Source organism: Cupressus sempervirens, chromosome 2 (assembly GCF_028749045.1).
Source record: "Cupressus sempervirens isolate cs-2001-9-10 chromosome 2, ASM2874904v1, whole genome shotgun sequence".
NCBI classification, from domain to species: Eukaryota; Viridiplantae; Streptophyta; class Pinopsida; order Cupressales; family Cupressaceae; genus Cupressus; species Cupressus sempervirens.
The window spans coordinates 245,847,881-245,862,051 of NC_143119.1; positions in this window are offsets into that span (position 1 = coordinate 245,847,881).

Genomic DNA, 14,171 nt, shown 5'->3' on the forward strand with positions numbered 1-14,171 from the left:
GGTTTGATTTGTAGGCATCTCATTAGGTTTCTCAATCTAATATGCTCTAAAATTTGTTGTCTTAGAACATTCTCCTTGTTCATAACACAATCCTTGCTTATCTCCAATTAGTTTTTTCCTTTTTAGCTGCTCATAAAGATTTTTAGTGCTCAATTTGAATTCATGCTTGAATTTCTTTGCTTTGGCACTATCATCCCTTAAGACTTCATTCACATTCTCAAGTTATTGCTCATTATTATTTGCTTCATTTAAATCAAGTTGTATTTGTCCGATGTGAGTGTTAAATTAGTCCATACAGAACATGAAGGCAAGAAGATTGCAAAACAATAAGTTGTTGCAAGATTGCATCCCTGGAAAGGCTAGACTATGGATAATATGATGTGATTAATATCAAATAATTAAAAGTAGGGGGATGTATTTTATTGAGAAGGGAAGGTGAACTTTGTGGATTGGGGAGAAAAGTAGGTGTTTTGGATATCCTTTAATCGTAAAAAATGAGTAAAAGCAAAAAGTTGTCGGCAAAAAATTAATATGATCTCTTATTCTATTGCAATGAGAGGTTGTAACATTTATACCAATTTCATTTGTGGGATACACACTCTTGATAAGTTAGTTAGCATTGCGAATAAGGTCAATGGGGAATGTTGACACATGCAACCTGAGCATGAGTTTGAATTTGGTATTTCCTTGGGGATATTTAATTCTTTGCCAAATAGAAGGTATCATCTCCATTTTGTCTATTCACTAGTACTTATTGTGTTTATATCTTATGTGGTCTATCAAGGCAATTGTTGTTTGTATTAGTCTTAGTTAGCATCTGAGGTTTTTGGCCTATAATGTATTGTATGAAGTCACCAATGTTGGGCTGTACATTGTGTTTTTGGAATTTTGGAATTATGATTGATCAAATCTTCAATAGAACAATTTATTACTTAGAGATATATTTACTTTCATTATATAAACCAGGTTTTTTGTGATTCATTTACACTAGCTTTTAATAAATAAAAGATAGTTGATTTCCTAATAACTGATTAACTTCACAAAGGAATAAGTTTTCTTTGATGATATTGAATGTCTTCTTTTCATTCATCAAATTTTAATACCAAATTGCAGATTGATCCATTTAGAAGAATGATCATTGGTGTGAACCTATTCTGAGCTTATGTTCACAATCTCATCTCTATTTTAATGCTCTCTAGTTTATCTATATATTGGGTGACATATTGAGCTTATAGAAATGTATGAATATTTAATTTGTCTAATAAGATCAACTTTTAAATGGTTTTTCATACATTGAATATATAAAATAGTGTGAAAGTATATCCTTCTATAGAGTTCCCTATTGTACTAGAGGATGTAGAATTGATTGGATTCAGTTGAAAGAATGGTACTGACTAAATTAAGCCTTACAAATTTCAGTCAATTCAATGGATCAGTCACAATGGACAATGGGGAGGGTGATTTCATTACAATTAAAAGGTTAAGGTAGATTGGAAGATGGTTTGAGATTCCAGCAAGTGCAGAATGATATATATACACACACTTTTGAAGTTTTCATCCTTAATAGAGAATGATTTCATTTTTGACATCTCACACTTTACTTACATTTAATCTGAAGTGTATTAGACTTGAACAGAAAATCTGGTAAGCATATAGAGTCGGTACATATTTGGACTTGTGTACTGGGAACATACTTACCCATATTGCAAATAATTACATGAAGTTTGTCATATGTGCCTAACACAATTTTCATGACTAAGTTGATCCTATTGTAGTGTTTTGTAGCAAATTTGTAGTTCTTAACTTTTCCCAAATTGTGATGAAATTTATCTAGGGACTAAGGCTATGGTTGGACAGTGTTGGCAAATCATTGTTGCACAGCTACTTCTGAGTCATCTCCTAAAGCATAATGTCAGTAGAAACTTTTGATTCTCACATTCTTAAGTTTAGACAGATGATAAATTCTTGTCACTTCTTGGATTGCAAACACTAGTACATTTGACCACATTTTTAGACCAAAATTTTTTACCATCTAATAAAATGGGGTCAAAGTGGATGGAATATGCAAGGAAACACATTTTTTTTCAATACATGCCCGTGTTGGTCAAAATTTTGACCAACACGAGCTTAATATGTAAAAAGGCAATTTGTTGATGCCCATTATCATTGTATATCCTTGATGCATGCATGGGAGATTATTCTTGGGAAATTTCCTCGTTGACTTGCAAGTCGATATGATATGAACCCTTGCCCATTATCATTGTATATCCTTGATGCGTGTGCGGGAGAGTATTCTTGGGAAATTTCCTTTGCATTTCTTTGACCTGCAAATCTATATGATATGAAACCCAAGCAAGGAGAATAGGTGATGATGATGATTGGTCCCTAAGCAATTATAATGGATCACAAAGGGTAATTATTGAAACCATTGTTTTTGGCTATGGCCATTTGAAGTGAAATTGCATGTTTTTTTTGTGGCTTTGAAGTCATTTATTTTAGACCTTCTCTATCTCTACCCTTGGCTAATAGGGGTATGATATTATGTTTTAAAATGGGTATTCATGGACTGGGTTGTTATCTCCACACCAATTAGATCGCCCTAAGCCCTAGATTCCAACCGTATGAAGCAATCTTTCCAACTATTGCCCAGGAATTCTTTTTGACTGGAAGACATGTACACTTGTTCTAGTCCTCTTCTCTTGTGTCAAGAAAACACAGGGTGAATCATCCCCTGGAACTGAGATTAGCTTCACTTTGGTCTGTATGCTTTGTTTTTTGAGTCCCCTGACATGCAATTTCATTTTCTAGTTTTACATCTATCTTCCATTGCTTTTGTTCTTGCATCTCATCTATCATGGAACTGCATTATCATTTAGTTTCATTTTTTGGTCAATTGACTCTATAATATAGATTTGTTATTGTTCTAATTGTTTTCATCTTTTCATTCTTATTGAGCTATTTTTTTTAACAATATAGAGTTCAAAAATATAAATTATGTAGGCTTAATAATTTTTTTGTTGACAATTTTCTAATTTAATTATGTATCAGTTTTTGCATCAATGCTTCAGATTACTTTTAAAGTGCTAATAGATAAAAAGACTTACATCTATCCATTAATCATTTTCATCATTTCATTGTCAATTCACTTCATCCTGCATAATATTGACTTTTTATTCTATCCATTAATCATATTTATTGTTGCATTCATTTAGTTTCATTTTGCATCATAATGACCTATTAGTATATGCATCCCTTCATAATCATTTTATATGCCTTACCTTCATTTAAGTGCATTTCATTTAAATTTATTAGTCTAAACATATTTTCATCATCATAATAATCATCAACCATACATCATATATCTATTAACAATCATAAATACTGGTAGAAGCCATATATCATGCATCCATGTATACATGACACTCATACGTAATCATAATCAAGTAAGAATCTGCATATTGTATTATCCACATTAACATTATAACATTATAGATATAAGCATTGTATAGATGATCTATGTTCATATCAAATCATTCAGCCACCTATCATAACACATTAACCACCACCTACATCATCTCAACAATATTGAGAACACACATCCAATCTCTTATCCTCTCGAAGGGACTGCCACATCCCCAATAAAACTTAGCCAAAATATTATACCCCTTACTGAGTGATTTTGTCACATAGTTTGTAAGGTTTGCTTAATATGTGTAAGGTTTTCTTAATATAATCGAAGTTCTATAGCTTTACTTTTTACTTGCTGAATAATTTTGTCAGGCAGACAAGGTTTACTTGCAATAATTGAAATTTTAATCTTTACTCACTGAGTAAATTTTTTATAAGGTTTGCTTAAAATAATTAATGTTTTAGTGTTTACCTACTAACAAAGAGCCATGAGAGTTGATCAAGGTTGATGTAGTAGTAGTTTTATTAGTGATGTGCTTGTTCTTCCTCCTACCTACCCCTACAGGAACATTTCTTAGAGTTCCTCCAGCAATCCAATACCTTTGACAATTCTTACAAAAATGCCTTGGTTGATTGACATTGTAGTTGTTGTAATAACAAAACTTGGTCTCCAAACTATCACACCTTGGACATGGGAGAATCTTGTTAGGCTTTTTGGGCATCACTTTATTAGGAATACTACCTAAGCTACTCTTTTTCCCATTTTTTGATTCACTTGTCTTAGTTTCCTCAACATTTTCCATTTCTTTCTTTGCTTGAGACTCACAATCACTGTTTTCAAATGAGGTTCCTTGATCATCCTCACTGGGTATTGAGGATTCATCATTTGTTTCCTATGAACATGGAAAAAAACTCTTGTTTGTAAGCCCATCATCAATGAATCCATCAATGGATATTTGAAAATAATTCAATCAACATCAGAATCTAAAGAGCATGTAGGATCTATGGGATAAAAGAAAGATAAAAACAGATGTGCAGAATCTAAAGTATGAATAACTTTCTCTTGAATCTTATCTACAAGTTATACAAATTGAATCACACTCAACAATTGAAAGAACACAAATTTATGGTTGTATTTGATAATTTAATAGCTTTTTTGACCATTTATGTACTATCCAAATTGATTTTCATCTTCTATTGCCAATTTAACTGCCTGCCTACATGCCTAACAAGCAAGATTGTTAGACTCTATTGTTTTATTGAAATTTTTCTCATTCAGAATCTCAATGAATGAAATTAACAAAGAAGGCTTCAAAACTCAAGATGCCCTATCTAAATTCTCATGGTGGCAGTTAATGTTTATAATACTCAACTGAGCAAGGTCTATATGTTCATTGCCATTCAATCCTATCAATGCTCTCCAAGTATAACTATAAAGAAAAATGGTTATATGATTATCCCTAGCAACTGATGCACCCATTTTGCTACCATGCTTTCATACCCACCATATTTTAACTAAAAGCTGCTAGAGATTGCTGGAAAGGAAAGGAAAAATCTGATTTTGATAAGGAAAAGCATCTTTATCTTCAATGTCAATTGTCAAGAAAGAGAATCTTGCTAAGTTTATCCATAGTAAAATAATTGCAAAGAAACACCACAAAAGCATTTGACAGTGTAAGATCTGAAAGAAGATAAACAACAATTTGCTAAATGGGTTTCCTCATACATTCCAAATTCTGATACTAATCATGTTCATATATCAAGGAGTAACTACAAGTAAAGAATATTAGATTGTGGACTATTGACAAACACATGAACATACAATTACAAGCTATATCAAGGCAGTGGAATTTTTTTTCTCAATATTTGGATAAAGTTCTTAGAACATCTTTTGACACCAACTCAATTCATAACCTTGCCCCACTCTTGTTTAAATCTTGTTTAAAATCAAAGGGTAGGTTTTTGAAAACTAAATCAAAATACCCATTTAAGCATTATAAATGTAAGTCTTGAAACCTATTCTTCATGTTACTCTTCTAAAAGGCATTAAAATCTTAGAAACAACTGAGTTTTAGCAATGAAAAGATAACAAAATCCATGAATGGTGAAGCTTGGGAATCTTATACAAGCAAAAAACTCCACAAATATCCTACACCACTCTAAGAGTGCAGCATTTTTCTGGATGGGTGTTGTATCTCAGTCTTATAAAAGGTCCTGTTATCTCCACACACCCTTCTCCCATCTATCCTTACCAACATGTATCTTAGCAATGTTATGGTATTGTCGGGTAAAAGCACAAACCTGTGTCACCTTTTTATAAAGAAAAGTGATATCAGAATGTGACAGTTCAACATTAATGACAAAAAAAATGGTATTTGCGTTTAAAATATGAAGATGATGTAAACTGATGAAATGTGTAGAGTTGTATGAATTTTATGCCTATAATTTTAATTATTTTTTTGACTAAGAATTTATTCATTTTATTTTATTTTGAAGTCCCTTTTTTAACTGTAAGAAATATAGGATGTAGTTCCCGTCAAACAAGTATGTGCAAATCATCTTTTTTTGTTATGATTTGAAAATATTTTATAGATGACATGTATAGCTAGTGCACAAAAAAAGAAATAATTATTTTTGATGTATATTTTCTTTGTTATAAGTACTCAAGTTCGACCTTGTCAGAATCCAACAGTTTTTTCCTCCCGTCAAAACTTCCCTATCAAATCTATACCTTCTTGAAAAAAAATTACATATTCATGAAGAGGATTCTCTCCTCTAGTGATAAATATATTTTTTTTATTTTTTTGATATGATTTACTATTTTTTTTTTCATTTTTTGAGAGAGCATCTTCTGAAATGTTGAAATATCGACTTATAATATTTTTAGATTATAGCATATTATAACTAATCAAAACACTCAAAAATTTATATAATGATGATATTGAATCTGAAATCTATAAAAGGGTATTTTTAGTTTTTTTTTAAAATTGAGTTTTGATAGAGAAATGAGATTTGACCAAAACAGGTTTTTGTATCACAAACGGTGACACAGATTTATGCTTTTACCCTGTCTTCTATGTTTTATGGCTTGATATGATTGCTAGCATATATGCTCCTTGGAAGATGAGAATGCTATTGATTTTAGGGGATCAAGGGAGAATTTTGAGATTCCAGACCAAACAATTCTTTACTCTATATTTGAGAAGCGTATTTATTAAATATGTATCTTTCTGAACCATTCAAAACTTCAAAGCCACATCATTTATGTGGATTGAGATGATTATAGGGAGTTGTATCCCTCAATTGTCCTAGAAAATATCTAACATCAATCTTTTGACTGGATTTTAGGAAGGTTTCAATTTCTAGTTCATTGAATGACCTCTAACCATTTTCCAGCAAATCCTTTTGCATAAGAAGCTTGAAAATAAAAATTTAATGGGGTATAATAGTTACAAATCTTAATAAAAAACTAGAGCCATATTATTTAACTACAGTTCACATAACATTTTGTTCTATTGAAGTTTCATATACTCATTTGATGAGGATTTTTGTGTATATAGTTTTAAAAATATTTTATATTTGTTTGTTAGTAGGGTGTCAAATGAAAAATGGAAATAGAATATCTTTGACTCAGTGTCTTAGCAGAAAATAAATGAATAGATGGTTGTTTCCCAAGGATCAAGGTTTTGTGTCTAATATAATTGAATACTTCTTAGATAATTATTATTTAATCTGTGTTAGTGAATTATAAAACTGCTATTTATTTTCCATGCTCAGGAATTGATCAACTTCTCTATGGTCCATTAGAGTGCTTGGAATATCAAATGTACTTGATAATTGTTAGATTATGCTCCTTGCTGAAATTTGTTCTGTTGTCAGATGATGTGCGACTCCACATTCTTTCACGTGGAAGAACTACCAATGAAATAGATGTTGCCAAAGCATTATTGAGAAAGATTGCTTTTGCAAAAGGAAGAGTTATTACTACACAATTTGCCTCAAATATTCATTGTCTTGGTAGTGTGAAAGCAACAACTGAGCTCACTCATAGGAAATTGGTAGGAATATAATTTTTAGTCTCTATTTTATCATGTGCCACCACAATTGACTTTGTATAAATCCATTAGGTGGCATCAGAGCATTAGCAAGGTCTGATTGGGAGTGGATAAGTTGCAGGTTTCATCATCTAGGAGTCTTTGTTATCTTTAATGCATTGGTCCCTTTGTTCTCATCTAGAGGGACTTATCTAGTGTTCTTATAACACAAACAAGTTTCTTCATAGGATCACTCTCCTTGATCCAATCAATTCCAAAATGTATCAGAGTGCACATATCATTCTCATGTGCCACCATAGGCTCTACATCTTATAAACATAATCTCTGTCCCTTAATCCATCCATTGGATTCATCTAAGCAATCTTGTCAACAAGTTATCAAATACTAACAATGCCCAATAGGCTCCAATCTTGTCTTCACTTTAACCAGGTGTTTTCTCCACCTTCACTCACTTCATAAAAATTCAATTAACCTATTCCCATGGTTACCAAATCTTCAACTCATCATCTGATACCAAAACTCAATTCTAGCCCTTCACTAGGCATATTCCCAATTAGCCCTGCCTAATCAGTTTTTCACTATTTTCTCTTACCTTTCCCAAAACACTTAGAAAAAAAAGACCATATTTTGATACCCTTTTGGACACTATACAACATACTACAAATGCTCATGCTACTTCCTTGGACCAAATTCCCAAACCAACACTGTTGCCCACAATTAGCCCTCTTTTAGCCCTCCTGTTACAAAGCAACCACTAGTATATCTCATTACCCAAACCATCTTACCTCAAATAGAGTTGTATCCTAACCCAAAATAAATTATTTTCACATTCACATGAGATTCCATAAATTTTTTCTTGTCCAATCATCAATCCCTCCTTTCTAGGCGCATAAGCCTAGGGTTTTGCCAAACTCACCTCTCCAAATGTTTCTAGACCTTCCCAATGGATCCAACACCTTCCTTGATCCTAACATGACCTTCTATGTGATAAAATAAAGCCCTCATGTGGATGGAATCTCTAGACCTTGACTATTCCAATCACCCAGTGTTCCCAAACAACACTCTGTCTCAACTAGAGACCTTCTTCTCCAATCTCATTGCACATTCCTGCATGAAAACAATACCTACAAGAAGTATCATAAATTTTTAACCCTCCTTCCATAAGAAACAACCATGTACATAAAGTGGGAGGGGCTTTTACTCATTAAAACAACACAACAGAGTTAAATCTGTCACTTGACTGTCTTATTACAACAAACAAAATGACTTATTTATCTCAAAACTTTCACTATCCAAATGTTAATAAGTCATGATCAAAGCATTCTAAATATTTAGGATTCAAATAAAAATATTTTTGATGCCAAAAGACTTACAAACTTTAAAACAAACCAAATTGCATCAATCATTGTTTGTGATAGTTATAATATGATAGCAGCATACAAAATTTTATTGATTTTTCAAGACTTTTACATTGAGATCTTTGACCATCATGCCTTGGACACAAAATAAATTGTATTTATAAACTCCTTTTCCACCATCTAACTTTCCAAACTTCAAAAACTGACCAAAAACTCCTTTAACTATCTTGGGACAGTTTTGAACAGTTTTTAATATCTTTTAATAACAGCTCCTCTAACTAATTGTTTTACCCTCAGTTTTTTAAGACTCAAATATTGATAAAACTTTTGAAACTAAGACTCTTCTAATGCTTAAAGGACTTCTAGGCTGCTACTTAACCTCTAAACTCCATTATAGTGCCATATGTGGCATATTATCAACATTTGACAATGTTACATAATTTTTCCAATTACATTGGACCATGGAATTTTTGTTCAGGTTTCAACTTTTATTTTTAATGTTATCTACCTATAAGTTTTTGGCATTCACACAAGGCATATGACTATAACTTCAAAACTCAATTTACTTTGACACTGGTACACTGGTTCCTTCATTATATTTATGACTACGACTCAGTTATCTTTCAACATATTGATATCTTCAATTTGCTAGACTATATTTTGAGTTGTTGGAGATTTCTATAACTCAATGGTCAGATCTTCTAGTTAAGGAGAATTGTAACCAACAATCTCTTTGAATGGAGTCATCTAAATTGATTAACGGTGTATTGTTTTAAAATTATTAATCATCATTCTAGGATTTGTCCACATTTTTTGTTCATCTTCTGATTATATTCCTCAACAGGATTTCAAGCCTCTATCCACTACTTCCAAGCCTCCATTCATGACTTTGTTTTTTTTTCCCACATCCCATGGTGTTTCTAATATTGGAATGGCAGGAAATGTGAGAATGTGTCCTTGGTGACCGCAAAGGGCAAGAGGCCTTTTTTTGTGTGGAACAACAGAAGATAGCAATAAAAAAAGGAAAAATTTTAAATATTAGAATGTCAAGTATTTATATAATAATTCCTTCATCATATGCATTATATAAATGCTTCACATAACATTAGAGTTGAATTCAGAATTCACACAAGTTGACAAATAAATTAACTGAATTTCTCTATTTTTGTTGTCAATGTGCACATACAACAAAAAGCTAAAGGTCACAACTAGAAAATGACAAAGCATAGAAATTAGGAACAAATATATTTCATAATTTGGAACATTTCTGTATTTAGTATTACATCAAGTCAGTAATCATGCCCCCACCCCCCATGGCTTGGAAACAGTTTGCTTGCATGCTTATCCTTTGATTAAAAATAAAATATTTGAATAAATATAATAATAATAATACACACAGCCATAGCTAGGGCTTTCATAAAAAATTTGCATCACTCAATTTGTAATGACTATGAAATGAGCAATGGCATTAGACAGATATTGTGAGAGCACTTTCTTTGTATAGGTGTATGGCATATAATTATTAATGACTGACAATAATTATATGAGACATACCATTTAAATCTGACTACCAAATGTCAAACTTCTCTGTTGTATGTCAATCTTTTCATATGAACTGTAGATAAGTTGAAAAGTTGAGTCTTAAATTTATCAAGTTAGTTTTAATTAGTAGGTTTTTAATCATGGCAATTTTTAAATTCAGATAGCTGTATGTATCTTTAGAAGGAAGAAAAATGATTTTGATGTTACCGAACAACATTAATGGCAACTATAAGGCAAAATTTATGTTTGGTCAGGATTGTGTCAACTACTTTAGAACTCTTACTATTACATTTTATTGGAAGATCCATACTTTAGATTGGCTTTCTCGCACAAGGAAAAGCTTGAATGTAAAATATAGTCAATGGTGTGTATTCATGATAGTGATAGCAAATGCATTAATGATTATCCTTAGCTATAATTTGAATCCTACAGTTTGAAATCCATCAAGCATCTACAACCCATTTTGCATGTTGATAGCAATTTAACTTTCCTACGTATAGTAATTATTCAAGAAACATCCATCAAAATCTAATTTATGAATGTCTAATCTGCTTCACTTAAGCTTTTCCTAAAACTTACATGTAAGTCATTGATGCAAAAAACTAATGTCATTACCTCTCTCTTGATTGGTAGGTTTTACTATCATCCTAGTTTTTAAATTCAGCTTACTTTTTAGATCTTTATGTCTGATGAGTATTGGGTCAGTGGTTGTCCAACTACTTCCATGATCCATCCTAGGTATTTGCTCACACAGAAAAAATCAATGCTTAATTTTTTTATAATGTATTTGGCCTTATTAGTGTCTTAACATCATTTGGTAGAATTAGAACGTATGGATGAACTTCGAGTTATGAGCTCTAAGTTAGGAATTGGTAATTGTTTATAATGGGTTAGGAGCTTTGAGTTTTAGCAATCTAGATAGGTAAGTCAAAAATAAAGAAAACGGTTTGGAATGGATGTCTCCACAATTGAAATCCACCTGTTCATGCTCTACGAGATAATTTAAGCACCCTTACTTTCATACCCCACCCCTTTTTCAAAAAGCCCAAAAGTAAGAGTATTTTGTTGTTATTTGCGACTTGGCACTGTAGTAAAAGTTACCCAACCATAGCCTATAGCTCTAATCTTCATTTAGTGTTTTGAAGATGTGTTTTGGAGTTGTAAGCCTATAGTTCCAATTTAAGCCAAGTGGATTTGCATATTTTATTTTTAGTTTTATATTTCACAACATTATCTCTATTCTATAATGTGTACACCAGGTGCGATCATTCATTTCATCCTTGATCAAATATCTCCTTGAAGCAATCTAATCAGACATGGTGTTGCATGTTATATTTCATAATTGAATTGTGATGGAAGTATGATATTTGGAACTTTGTTAAAAGAATTCGTATCCTTTCTTTTCCTTTCATAGAGACCCATTGACACCAATGTCATGAATTCCTTCAGTCAAACAATTCATGTTCTTTGTACATGTTTTGACCATCTGGATTAAAACATTTCATAGCAAGTTGATTGTGTAGAGAAGTTGTAGGTGTATCTCATGCACTAAGCCAATAGAGTCAAAGCCATTTTTGACATAAAACATTACATATCATTCTTTCCCATATGCATGTCCATCAATCAACATTCCAAGCTCTATTTTCAACATTCTGTCAAAAAAATTGATATATTACTAATCCTGTTGCACTATGCATTTCAAGTGGCAAGCTTTGTCTTTACTAAGGCCATTGAATAGTTAACAATCTCTTTGATGTTTCTTGCATTTTCTTTGTACATCCATGCATTATCTCCATAATTTCATGTTTGGTCCTTAGCCTCTTTGTAATAACCACATGATCGATGATTGCCTAATAGTGCCAACATACTATGTGGAAAGGCCCTTTCTAGATCATATTTCAATGCAACAATTTACCAAATGATGGCGCTTTGAGGAGACAATAATCATCTTCAACTGTGTGACTTTTTCTCATTGCTTCAAATTTCTTAGAGGATATAGAAACTTACTAACTGTAAATAGTAGGTATGTTCTTAAAAAAAAACCCATACTCACTGTAAACAACAAGTATGGACTTAATGCATATTTCATGAGTTGTGGTTCATAAAAACCCATAATCATCAGCTTGAATTTTTTGTTTAATACCCAATGCATTGAGGTGATGCTTACAATTTGAATTCATAACAACCATTTCTCATCAACTTAAATTGTTTGTTTAGTACCCATTGCATTGAGGTGACACTTACAAGGTTGAAGTATTGCAACTTCCTAGAAGGTCTACCTACTCGATTTCATGATGATCCAACTTTCCTTGACCATAAATTTTTTCCCAAGATTAAGCCTTCTTAGCTTGCCATGTCATTTGCAAAACCTTCAACAAGTTATGTGCCTTATTGCAGAATTGTAGGGTTATTCTGTGGGTGATGATGGTGCAGACCATGGGCATATCATGATAATAGTTGAAGGATGGAACACATGGCATAAATCTAAGATATTTATTTGCAGGGACATGAGGAAAAAGAGCAGAGGATACAATCTAGTTGCAGGGTCTGCTAATGGAGTACTTAAAGACTGGAAGAAAAGGAATAAGACTACTAACCCAAAGGGACTTGGATTGCTTTGATCCTTGGGAGAATGATGAAGGAGCATCAAGGTCAAGGTTGAAGGCATGAGAATACATTAAGGTCTCATGATAACCAACATGACCATGTTAGAACATTTGATGTAATAAGACCCTGTGAAGGTCCTTTTTGATATGTTTGTAATCATTAAAGTTCAAGTTGTAAGCCATTCTTGGCATCAAGATGAAAGGACAAGGGTCATTTATGTAATTTAGTAAAATTTCATGGGCAAAGGGAGTCCTAGAATGTACTAGGTTGATAAATGGTGTCAAAGAGTCATAAAATGCATATCAAATGCAAATAAATGCAATGTAAGTGGAAAATATGTCAAAATATTGTCAAACAAGCCACATATGGTACTATGGTAGAATCATGGGGTTAAGTGAAGGTTTATGAGTCTTTTAAACATTAGAAAGGTCAATTAGTCTCAAAAATGTCACAAGAATTGAGTCCTAAAGCCCGAGGTTATCATAAAGGACTGTTATTAAAGATATTAAAAATTGTTCTAAACTATCCCAAGATAGTTAAAGGGAGTTTGGTCGATTTTAGGGAGTTAGGCAATTTGAAAAAGGAAAAAAAGAAGCTTATATGAACATGATAGATGAATGTGTAAAGGTGTTGAGGAGATTTCAATGTGATAGCCCTAGAAAATCATTTAAAAACTCTATATTTTATTGTTAAAACTATCACAGAATAGTGACTATGCAATTTGGTTGTTTTTAATTAGTGCAAGCTTTATTTAACTTCAAAGCTTTTCTTTGAATATAAAAATTATTGAGAAGGTTATTTTGTAAGTTGCTTTTATTTTTGATTAGTCATTTGTAAAGGATTTTGCACAGGTAATAAGAGACTGTCACTGTCACGTGACATAACTTGACTATTTGAGGAAAACTCAATGAATTTGACCCCTCCCATTACTGTATTATATATACATCTCATGAAAGAGTTTCCAATGTATTATGCACCTATTTGACAAGATTTTGTGTAGAGATATGCAAGGAGATTAGAGACAAAGATCTTTGAATGTGACAGGGTGTTGTTTGAGGGTCAAGATTGGACCAAGAGAAGGTGTTGGATCCATTGTAAGGATCAAGAAGTGCTTGGAAGGGTTGATCTTCCAAAGAATTTCAGCATCCAACCTTTATAGATGTTTGAGTCCTAAATTCACGTCCCTTGATGTTAGGTCCAA